The sequence below is a fragment of the Triticum dicoccoides genome, chromosome 2B, assembly GCF_002162155.2.
Source record: "Triticum dicoccoides isolate Atlit2015 ecotype Zavitan chromosome 2B, WEW_v2.0, whole genome shotgun sequence".
In the NCBI taxonomy this organism is placed as follows: Eukaryota; Viridiplantae; Streptophyta; class Magnoliopsida; order Poales; family Poaceae; genus Triticum; species Triticum dicoccoides.
Genome location: NC_041383.1, coordinates 580,049,192 through 580,061,147, shown reverse-complemented (window position 1 = coordinate 580,061,147; position 11,956 = coordinate 580,049,192).

Genomic DNA, 11,956 nt, shown 5'->3' with positions numbered 1-11,956 from the left:
GAAAGGAAAATAAAAAAATGGAATTGAGTTTGTCTCATACGCTTCATCTTTTTAATATCTTTCGTGAGTATGATGGAAAGGAAAATTGTGCTCAAGTACTAGAAGAAGAATTACATACAATTCTTGGCATAAAATATGTGAAAGATGAGCATGATTGCAATGTTGTTAGTATGAATTCCCTGAATATCCATGATGCTAATGATATGCAAAGCCACAAGCTTGGGGAAGCTATGTTTGACGGAGATGATATTCTTTGTCCCCCAAGCTTTGATGGGAAAATTTACTATGATGAAAGCATGCCTCCTATCTATGACGATTATTGTGATGACACGTATGCTTTAAAGAATAATGATAACCATGAAACGTGTCATCTTGATCTTAATTTTCAATCACATGATAGTTATTTTGTTGAGTTCGCTCCCACTACTATTCATGAGAAGAAATTTGCTTATGTGGAGAGTAGTAAATTTTCTATGCTTGTAGATCATGAAAAGAATGCTTTAGGTGCTAGTTATATTGTTGAATTCATTCATGATGCTACTGAAAATTATTATGAGAGATGAACATATGCTTGTAGGAATTGCAATAATATCAAGTTTCCTCCCTATGTGCTTAAATTCTTGAAGTTATGCTTGTTTTACTTTCCTATGCTAGTTGATTATTGTTCACATAAGTTGTTTGCTCACAAAATCCCTATGCATAGGAAGTGGGTTAGACTTAAATGTGCTAGTCATATGCTTCATGATGCTCCCATTATGTTTCAATTCTTATCTTTTATGTGAGCATCATTGCCATCATCATGCCTAGCTGGAAAGGCATTAAAGAAAAGCTCTTGTTGGGAGACAACCCAATATTTACCCCTACTGTTTTTGTGTGTACACATGATTATGATACTGTAGTAATCATGTTTTATAGCTTTTGTTTCAATAAAGTGCCAAGTAGAACCTTTGGGAAGACTTGGGTGAAGTTTATGTGATCTTCCTGTAAAAACAGAACTTTAGCGCTCACGAGATTAGCTGCCATTTTTTACTGGAAAGTGCTTTTAGATTGATTCTTTTTGAATATGATTAATAGACAAATTTATCAGGTCCAGAAATTTATTTCATAATTTTGGGGTTCCAGAAGTATACGTTTGATACAGATTACTACAGACTGTTCTGTTTTTGACAGAATCTGTTTTCTATGTGTTGTTTGCTTATTTTGATGAATCTATGAGTAGTATCGGAGGGTATGAACCATAGATAAGTTAGAATACAGTAGGTTTTACACCAATATGAATTTAGAATGAGTTCATTACAGTACCTAAGTGGTGGTTTTATTTTCTTATACTAACGAAGCTTACGAGTTTTGTGTTGACTTTTGTGTGGTTGAAGTTTTCAAGTTTTGGGTGAGGATTCGATGGACTATGGAATAAGGAGTGGCAAGAGACAAATATTGGGGATGCCAAAGGCACCCCAAGGTAATATCCAAGGACAACCAAGAGCCTAAGCTTGGGGATGCCCCGGAAGGCATCCCCTCTTTCGTCTTCGTTCATCGGTAACTTTACTTGGAGCTATATTTTTATTCACCACATGATATGTGTTTTTTTTGGAGAGTCATTTTATTTTGTTAGTTTTTGTTTTCTTTTACTTATAATAATGTTTTGCATCTTTAGTTTCAATAAAAAAGTCAAGGATAGCCTTTGCCATGCTTATTTTGCTAGTATACATGTTGCTGTTTGAAAACAGAAAGTTTACCGCTGTTGCAAAAATTCCCTAGAAAAGTAAGAGAATGGTATAAGGTTGAATCTTTTTGCATATTAATATCTGATAAATTTATTACAGTGGGAATTTTAGTTAATAATTTTTGGAGTCAGGGAAGTATTGATACTCTTGCATTCTTTACAGACTGTACTGTTATGGCAGATTGCTGTTATGTTTGCATTGTTTGCATATGTTTGCTTGTTTAATGATTCTATTTGAGGATAGGAGTATAAAATATGCAGAGGCATTTAGTATTCAATGTTGAATAATAATTTTAGTGATTGGTTACAGTAGAATATGATATGGTTTTGCATTGGTTTATACTAACCTATCTCACGAGTTCTTTTTGAGTTTGTTGTGAATGAAGCTTTTGATAAAAAGAGAAACCATGATATGAGAGGAATTAAGGAGACACAAAAGCTCAAGCTTGGTGATGCCCAAGGCACCCCAAGATAATATTTCAAGAAGTCTCAAGCATCTAAGCTTGGGGATGCCCCGGTAGGCATCCCACCTTTCTTCTTCAACAACTATCGGTTAGTATTGGTTGAGCCTAAGTTTTTACTTCTTCACATGAGTTGTGCTATCCTTGCAATGTAGTTTTCTTTAGCTTTGCTTGCTGTTTGAATAAAGTATTAAGATCTGAAATTATTAAATGGGAGAGTCTTCACATAGTTGCATAATTATTCGACTACTCATTGATCTTCACTTATATCTTTCGGAGTAGTTTGTCATTTGCTCTAGTACTTCACTTATATCTTTTAGGGCACGACAGTGGTTTTATTTTTAAGAAATAGATGAACTCTCATGCTTCGCTTATATTATTTTGAGTGTCTTAAATAGCATGGTAATTTTCTTAAAATCCTAATATGCTAAGCATAAAATATTTGTAAGAATTCTTATGAGTGTGTTGAATACTAAGAAAAGTTTGATACTTGATAATTGTTTTGAGATATGGAGGTAGTGATATTAAATTCATGCTAGTTGGGTGATTATGAATTTAAAGAATGCTTGTGTTGAAGTTAGCAAGTCCCGTAGCATGCACGTATGGTTAAAGTTGTGTAACAAATTTGAAACATGAAGTGTATCTGGCTTGTGCATCCTTATGAGTGGAGGTCGGGGACGAGCGATGGTCTTTTCCTACCAATCTATCCCCCTAGGAGCATGCGCGTAGTACTTGGTTTTTGATGACTTATAAATTTTTGCAATAAGTATATGAGTTATTTTGACTAATGTTGAGTCCATGGATTATGCTCACTTTTACCTTTCCACCTTTGCTAGCCTCTTCGGTACCGTGCATGCCCTTTCTCACCTTGAGAGTCGGTGCAAACTTCGCCGGTGCATCCAAACCCCGTGACATGATACGCTCTATCACACATAAACCTCCTTATATCTTCCTCAAAACAGCCACCATACCTACCTATCATGGCATTTCCATAGCCATTCCGAGATATATTGCCATGCAACTTCCATCATCATCATCATGACATACATTACTTTTGTCATATTGCCATTGCATGATCATGTAGTTGACATCGTATTTGTGGCAAAGCCACCATGCATTATTTTTCATACATGTCACTCTTGATTCATTGCACCATCCTGGTATACCGCCGAAGGCATTCATACAGAGTCATATCTTGTTCTAAGTTTCGAGTTGTAATCCTTATGTTGTAACCAATAGAAGTGTGATGATCATCATTATTAGAGCATTGCCCAAAAAAAGAAGAGAAGAAAGGCCCAAAAAGGCCAAAAAAAGAAAATAAATAAAAAGGGCAATGCTACTATCTCTTTTTCCACACTTGTGCTTCAAAGTAGCACCTTGTTCTCCATGTAGTGAGTCTCATATATTGTGCTTCAAAGTAGCACCATGTTTTTCATATAGTGAGTCTCATAAGTTGTCTTTTTCATACTAGTGGGAATTTTTCATTATAGAACTTGGCTTGTATATTCCTACGATGGGCTTCCTCAAATGCCCTAGGTCTTCATGAGCAAGCGAGTTGGATGCACACCCACTAGTTTTCTTTTGTTGAGCATTCATAGCTCTAGTGCATTCGTTGCATGGCAATCCCTACTCCTCATGTTGACATCAATTGATGGGGATCTCCATAGCCTGTTGATTATCCTCGTCAATGTGAGACTTTCTCCTTTTTGTCTTCTCCACTCAATCCCCATCATCATATTCCATTCCACCCATAGTGCTATATCCATGGCTCACGCTCATGTATTGCGTGAAGGTTGAAAAAGTTTGAGATTATTTAAGTATGAAACAATTGCTTGGCTTGTTATCGGGGGTATAGAAGTTGGGAACATCTTTATGTGATGAAAATGAAGCATAGCCTAACTATATGATTTTGTAGGGATGAACTTTCTTTTGCCATGTTATTTTGAGAAGACATGATTACTTTGATTAGTATGCTTGAAGTGTTACTATTTCTTTTATCAATATGAACTTTTATTTTGAATCATTCAGATCTGAATATTCATATCACAAGTAAGAAGAATTACATTGAAATTATGCCAAGTAGCACTCCGCATCAAAAATTCTTTTTTATCATTTACCTACTCGATGACGAGCAGGAATTAAGCTTGGGGATGCTTGATACGTCTCCAACGTATCTATAATTTTTGATTGCTCGATGCTATATTATCTACCGTTTTAGGCAATATTGGGATTTATTATCCACTTTTATATTATTTTTGGGACTAACCTATTAACTGGAGGCCCATCCCAAATTTGCTGTTTTATGCCTATTTCAGTGTTTCGAGGAAAAGGAATATCAGACGGAGTCAAAACGGAACGAAATCAACTGGAGAAGTTATTTTTTGGAAGGAAAGCCACCGGATAGACTTGGACTCTACGTCAGACGATACGGGAGTTGGCCACGAGGGTGGGGGGTGCGCCCCCTGCCTCGTGGGCCCCCCGAAGCTCCATCGACGTACCCCTTGCACCCATATATACCTACGTACCCTAAAACTTCCAGAACCGAAGATAGATCGGGAGTTCCGCCGCCGCAAGCCTTTGTAGCCACCAAAAATCTCCCGGGAGCCCGTTCCAGTGCCCTGCCGGAGGGGGGAACCCATCACCGGTGCCCATCTTCATCATCCCGACGCTATCCATGACGAGGAGGGAGTAGTTCACCCTCGGGGCTGAGGGAATGTACCAGTAGCTATGTGTTTGATCTCTCTCTCTCGTGTTCTCTCTCGTGTTCCCTCTATGGCACGATCTTCATGTATCTCGAGCTTTGCTATTATAGTTGGATCTTATGATGTTTCTCCCCCTCTACTCTCTTGTGATGAATTGAGTTTCCCCTTTTTAAGTTATCTTATCGGATTGAGTCTTTTATGCGAACACTTGATGTATGTCTTGCATGGGATAACTGTAACATCCCAAATTCTTAATTTGGAATGTTATACATAGGTCATTCATGCATATCATATTCTATTTCTTTTCCGTTTTGAAATCCTCAAAATCCTAAGCAACTCAAGGACCCTCGAAGAGAGTTGGGGATTCTTCGGTCTCATATTTGGATTTTCGTACCAAATAATGAAACGAGGATTTTTGATTTTAATTATTCTTTCTCCGAAAAATATTTCGTACCAAAAATAAATGAGTGGAGATAATATGACTTCTCCAAAATAATTGAAATATTGGAGGAAAAATGTAAAAATCATTTATTTGATCTTAGTTGATTTTATTCGGATTTTATTTGCATTAGAAAAATTTGCATGTTTTCCAAAATTGCATTTAGGGCCAAGAAAATGTTCACCTCGTCCTAAATATTTCATTTAGACGGTGAAAATTTATTTTGGTATTTTTAGATATTTATTTATTTTTCTAGGATTTTTCTAAGTTCCGGCGGAATTTATTTTTTAAAAATAAAAAACTTGCGCCCGCGCCCGACCAGGCCTAAGGCCCAGCCAGGCCAGCCCGCCTCGACGCCGCCTTCCCTGCGCGCGCCGCCGTGCGCTGCACGGACGCCGAGGGGAGCCCGAGCCGGACTCCTCCCCGGGCGCCCCCTTCCCCAAGCCACCGCCACCTCCTCCCCTCCTTAAATACCGCCGCCCCGCCGCTAATCACCACCACCATCGTCGCCTCCCGCCGCGCCCTGAGCCGAGCCGAGCCGCCGCCGCCTACGCCCTGCTCGAGCCGTCGCCGCCGCCTCCTGCGCCACCCCGTCCCTCGCTGGAGCCCGGCCCCACCCCGCCAGCCCCGCCGGAGCCGCCCCGCCCCCTCGCCGGAGGTATCCGCCGGATCCGAGACCGCCGGTTTTAAAAAAAAAAACCGTTCGGTTTATTTTTTTCGAAACCCTAGTTGCGTTTTTTTATAGATCGGTTTATTTCTCCGATTTATTTACTTAGCGAGCGTTCGCTCGTCCGTTCGTGTTAACGAACGTGTTCTTTGTTTAGTTTCAAATAATGAACGCTCGTTCATTAATCTGTTCGTCGCCTTTTCCTTTTATCGGATTTATTCCGCGATTTTTCTGATCGCGATTTCCGATCCAATCTTAGTTTCTGTTTATCTTTTCGCTCGTTAGTCGGAATCAGGTGATTCAAAAGCCTGGAGTTTCGTCTCGAAACCCTCTTTCTTCTTAATCAACTTAAACTAAGTTTTGGTACATTAAAATTTGACCTTAGTCCAGATTAGTAAAGGGATTTTGTTTCTTTTGCCGTTTGAGTTTCGTTGCTCCGTTTGATTCGATTCTTTTTGCTAACCAGAGTTCTTAAGTTGAACTTGCTGGTTCTTTGCTTTTAGTTGAAGTTTTGTTCATGCATATTTGCTAGTTGCTTATGTATGTTGTTGTTTGTTTGCGATAGAAATCCGGAAGTGCGAAGCGTGTTACTACGAGTCTCTAGGTTTCGCGGATCGACAGTAAGGCAAGTAACACATTGATCATACTCTTTTCATACCCAGTTTTTATGCATTAGTTTCAACCCTCAAACATTGCATGGTTAGGAGTTGATAACATGTGGGTATTGGGAAGTAGTTGATGAGGTAGAACCTATTGCCCTGTTTATTATCAAACCCTTGGGAGTTACTTCTACGTTATGCTTATATTGCTATGCTATGCTCGTAGACGTGGTTTGGGTTTGAGTGTATTCCATGACAGATGTGAGATTGTTAATTAATGGTTTAATCTAAGGTGGCAACTTTAATACACATCTCGGTGGATTGAGGCACCTGGGGATACTAGTGGTTGCCTGTTTATTTTTGGAAATCCCGGGGTTACCGTGTGATTTTTCCAATGGACCGCCACCCAGGCTCAAAGGGAACTGAGATGATTCATGCTAGAAACTTCCGTGTGCAGCCACAAGCTATTATGGGCTCTACCATAGTTGATTAAGTTACGTGAAGCTCTTGAACAGGTAGATCAGCAGGTAATGGGTTTTGTAGGTTTGGTATGGTCTACCCGGAGTAGAGAGTTAATGTTTCTGAAAGACTATGTCTCGGTCATCCGTTTCTCAAACACCATGCAGTGCGAGAAATCAACGGAGGCGATCGAGTCTTGTGGGGAAAAGTGCGCAAACCTCTGCAGAGTGTACAATCTAATCATGGTTAGCCGTGTCCCTGGTTATGGATGATTCTGAGTATCTAGTATTTGAGGCTTCTTATGTATCTCATCACCCCTAATTAATATTGTTGGGTTGTTAATCACTTTTAATTGGGATTGAGTTGGGGTTACCTTCTCAATGTTGTTCAACTACCATGATAGTTAAATCAAAAATGTATTCCTTTGTAGTAGGGAAAAATTGGCTTTATGCAAAATAGTAACCATAGAGCTTTCCACCAGCCAAATATGCATGTAGTGTTAGCATTGTTCTATTTTCATTCTACTGTGTTATATTGCCAGCATATTCCATGTGCTGACCCGTTCTCCGGCTGCAACGTATTATGTTGCAGACTTTTCAGACGAGGAGTAAGGTTCGTTAGGTCGTTGCCGTGCAGCTCAGCTATGCCGTTGGAGTTGATGGACTCACTTTATCTTCCAAGCCTTCCGCTGTTTGCGCATTAGATGGCCTTAAGCCATATTATTGTAATAAATTCTCTTTTGAGACATTCGATGTAATAAGTGTGTGATTGCTACTCTGTTATAAATCCTTCGAGTACTGTGCTTGTCAACATTACTAATCCAGGGATGAGACTGTTGCATAGAGACTTGACGGTCTGAGGTCGGGTCGCTACAAGATGGTATCAGAGCACACGCTGAGTGTAGGACACGACCACTAAGACAAACCATAGGCCACTCTTCTCTACTCATTTTTGATTTCTCTTCTCTTTTTCCACTCTTTAGGATGCCGGAGATGAAGAACAAGTTTGCGCAACCAGACGAGGATACACCTTTTGGATGCCACTTGAAGGAAGTCACTAGATACCTGAGCATTGGGATACCCAATTTCACCGGGACGTACAATGCCACCCTACCAGAAGAGGAGTGCTGGATGATTCAAGGACAAGTACCAGGAAGAACGTTCTCGCCAACTTCTAAACCCATAGAATTTTCTTTCGATGCACCAACCTGGAGCCTAGGCAAGAGCATGGCAGCTCACATTACCATGGGACGCATTGGAGAAGTCTACAATAAGGAACTCAAGGACACCATCTATCAAATATGTGGACGCCGAGACGAGCAATGGGAGATGATCAGCACCAAGAAGGATAGATCCATTGCAGCTTTTATCCAGGACCAAAACCAGCACATTCGACGACAGGAGAACTAGATGTGCGCAGACATGATGGAGTTGAAGAAGGCAAAGACTAGGATCATCGAGCTGGAGGAAGAACTCAAGTTCACCCGCGACGGATATGAAGAGGAAATCAAGACACTACTGGAGAAGAACGACGACTTGGTTAAGAAGATCGGAGTATTCATGGGAGAACCAGCACCAGAAGACGAAGATGACGACCCCACTTGCCCGGACAACTACATCATCATCGACGACACTGATTCTGATCCTAGTGATGATGATTATGAAGATGAAGCTGGAGCCGACATTATGGAATCTTCCACCGATCAAAATTTTTAGATGACCACCATATACTAGTAGTATTTTCCCCCATGTAATAGATCACTTTTGCGCTAGTTCTAGATCATTGTAAGCCCTTGCTTGATTGATTGAGTGTTATGTTTGTGTTTGTCTCATGTGCATATGGGTAGTGCTTTCTCACTAGACCTTTCTTCTATTCTAAACTCTTCCCTCTAAAACCCTCAGATGCCTCCGAGATGTGACACCGGTTTTGCTTTCCCGCCGGAGCTCACACAGTTGATCCAGCAGCAGAATACCTTGATGCAATTGCTAGTTCAGAACCAGGGCAACAACAATAACAACAACAACCCTCCACCAGCAGACAACCTAGCCCGCTTTCTAAGGTTACAACCGCCGGTGTATTCCAGTAGCACCGAGCCAATAGTAGCTGATGATTGGCTACGCCGTATCGGAAGGGATTTGACCACCGCTAGATGCACAGATGCGGAGAAGGTGCGTTTTGCCGCACACCAATTGGATGGACCAGCAGCAGCATGGTGGGAGAATTTCACAGCCACCTATCCTATCAACACGGTCACATGGGCACAGTTTCAGTAGGCTTTTCGTACTGCCCATGTTTCGACTGGAGCTATGTAGATGAAGAAGCGGGAGTTCCGCAATTTACGTCTGTGGAACCGTATTGTAGGTTAGTACGTGGATGATTTTAGCAAACTATCGCGCTATGCCCCTAATGATGTGACCACGGATGCCGTGAAGCAGGATAAGTTTATGGAAGGCTTGAATGATGAGATGAGTATGCAGTTGATGGTGGCAACTTTCAACAACTACCAGGAGTTGGTAGATAAGGCCCTTATGATCGAAGGGAAGCAGCAGGAGATTGAGAGCCGTAAGAGGAAGTATGGTCAGGGGAAGTATAACTCAGGAGCTCAGCATAAGCCTCGCTTAACCCCGAATACGGGAGGGCTTGTTCATAATCATGGAGGTCACAACCACACTGGAGGAGGATCGCATAATCACAACAGTGGTAAGAATGGGAATGGGAACGGAGCTAACAACAATCAGAATCGCCCCAATCCAGCCACACCCTCCAAGAGAGACCTGAGTCAGGTTACTTGCTATAAGTGCGGAAAGACTGGGCATTATGCGAATGATTGCCATGAAGGAAGGAATGGGAATGGAAACGGGAGTGCCAGAAAGAAGCCTAATCCATTCAACAAAGGACAGGTGAACCACGTTAACGTGGAGGAGGTTGAAGACCAGCCAGACGCGGTGATAGGTAAGTTTTTGGTTAAGTCATTTACCGCTCTTATTCTTTTCGATACTGGTGCATCGCATTCATACATATCAAGGGGATTTGTGGACAAGTTTAAGTTACCAACCCAAACTCTAAGGACCCCTCTTTTAGTAAGCTCGCCTGGGGCTGAGTATATGGCTAGCCGGTGGTGCAACCAGATACCCTTAACCATTGGAACACATGTTTTTCCGTCTGACCTAATAATCTTGGAGTCACAAGGATTGGACGTGATATTAGGTATGGACTGGATGTCAAGGTATGGAGGAAATATTGACTGTGCTAGCAAGTCAACCCATCTCACCACCCCGGAGGGTAAAAGGATTAAGTACGTATCTAGGCATGTGCCTAGGAGGACCCAAGTGAATGCCCTCACGGGAGTTGTGCAGGAGGAAGTGCCTGTAGTAATGGATTACCCGGATGTTTTTCCAGAAGAATTACTAGGGATGCCACCGGATCGGGACATTGAGTTTTTGATAGAATTATTGCCAGGTACAGGGCCTATATCCAAGAGACCCTATCGGATGCTCGCAAATGATCTGGAGGAAATTAAGAAACAGATCAAGGAGTTGTTGGAGAAAGGTTATATTCGGAGAAGTTCATCACCTTGGGGAGCCCCAGTACTCCTGGTCGAAAAGAAGGATAAATCCCTCAGGATGGTTGTGGATTATCGAGCCTTGAATGAAGTAACGATTAAGAACAAATATCCACTACCAATGATCAATGACCTGTTCGATCAGCTTCAAGGAGCGAAGGTGTTTTCGAAGATTGATCTGCGATCAGGATACCATCAGTTAAAGATCCGAGAGAAGGATATACCAAAGACAGCATTCACTACGCGGTATGGATTATACGAGTATACGGTCATGTCGTTTGGACTGACAAACGCCCCTGCCTATTTTATGAGTATGATGAACAAAGTGTTCATGGAGTATTTGGACAAGTTTGTAGTAGTGTTTATCGATGATATCATGGTGTACTCGAAAAATGAAGAGGAGCACAAGGAGCATTTGCGGTTAGTTCTCGAGAAACTCAGAGAACACCAATTATACGCCAAATTCAGTAAGTGTGAATTTTGGTTGAAGGATGTTGGATTTCTTGGGCATGTTATATCAGGAGAAGGTATAGCAGTGGAACCCAGCAAGGTTCAGTCAGTCACTGAATGGTTGGCACCCACTTCAGTTGGTGAGATCTGCAGTTTCCTTGGACTTGCAGGGTATTATCGGAGATTCATTGAGAATTTTTCCAAGCTGGCAAAACCAATGACTGAACTACTGAAGAAGGACAATAAGTTTATATGGACAGAGGATTGCGAGGCAAGTTTCCAGGAGTTGAAGAAACGCTTGACTATAGCCCAGTGTTAACATTGCCAGATATTCATAAGGAGTTTCAAGTATATTGCGACGCCTCTCGTTTGGGACTGGGATGTGTGCTTATGCAGGATGGTAAGGTTGTTTCGTATGCCTCACGACAACTGAAGCCTCATGAGTTGAACTATGCCACGCATGATTTGGAATTAGCAGTCGTAGTGCATGCATTAAAGACATGGAGACATTATCTTATTGGAAATCATTGTGATGTGTACACAGATCATAAAAGTTTGAAGTACATTTTCACGCAAAAGGAGCTGAACCTTAGACAAAGGAGGTGGTTGGAACTTATAAAGGATTATGACATGAAGCTACACTATCACCCGGGAAAAGCAAATGTTGTAGCTGACGCTTTGAGCCGGAAGAGTTATGCCAATATGCTTGAGAGCAAGGGTTTGCCAAAGGAGTTAGCTGAGGATATCATGGAAATTCGATTGGAGATTGTTCCAAGAGGTTTTGTGGCAACATTGGAGGTTCAGTCGACTTTGTTGAACAAAATTCGAGAAGCTCAGAAGGAAGACCCAGAGATTGCTGAAATAAAGGAGAAGATGAGCGAAGAAAAGGCCAAA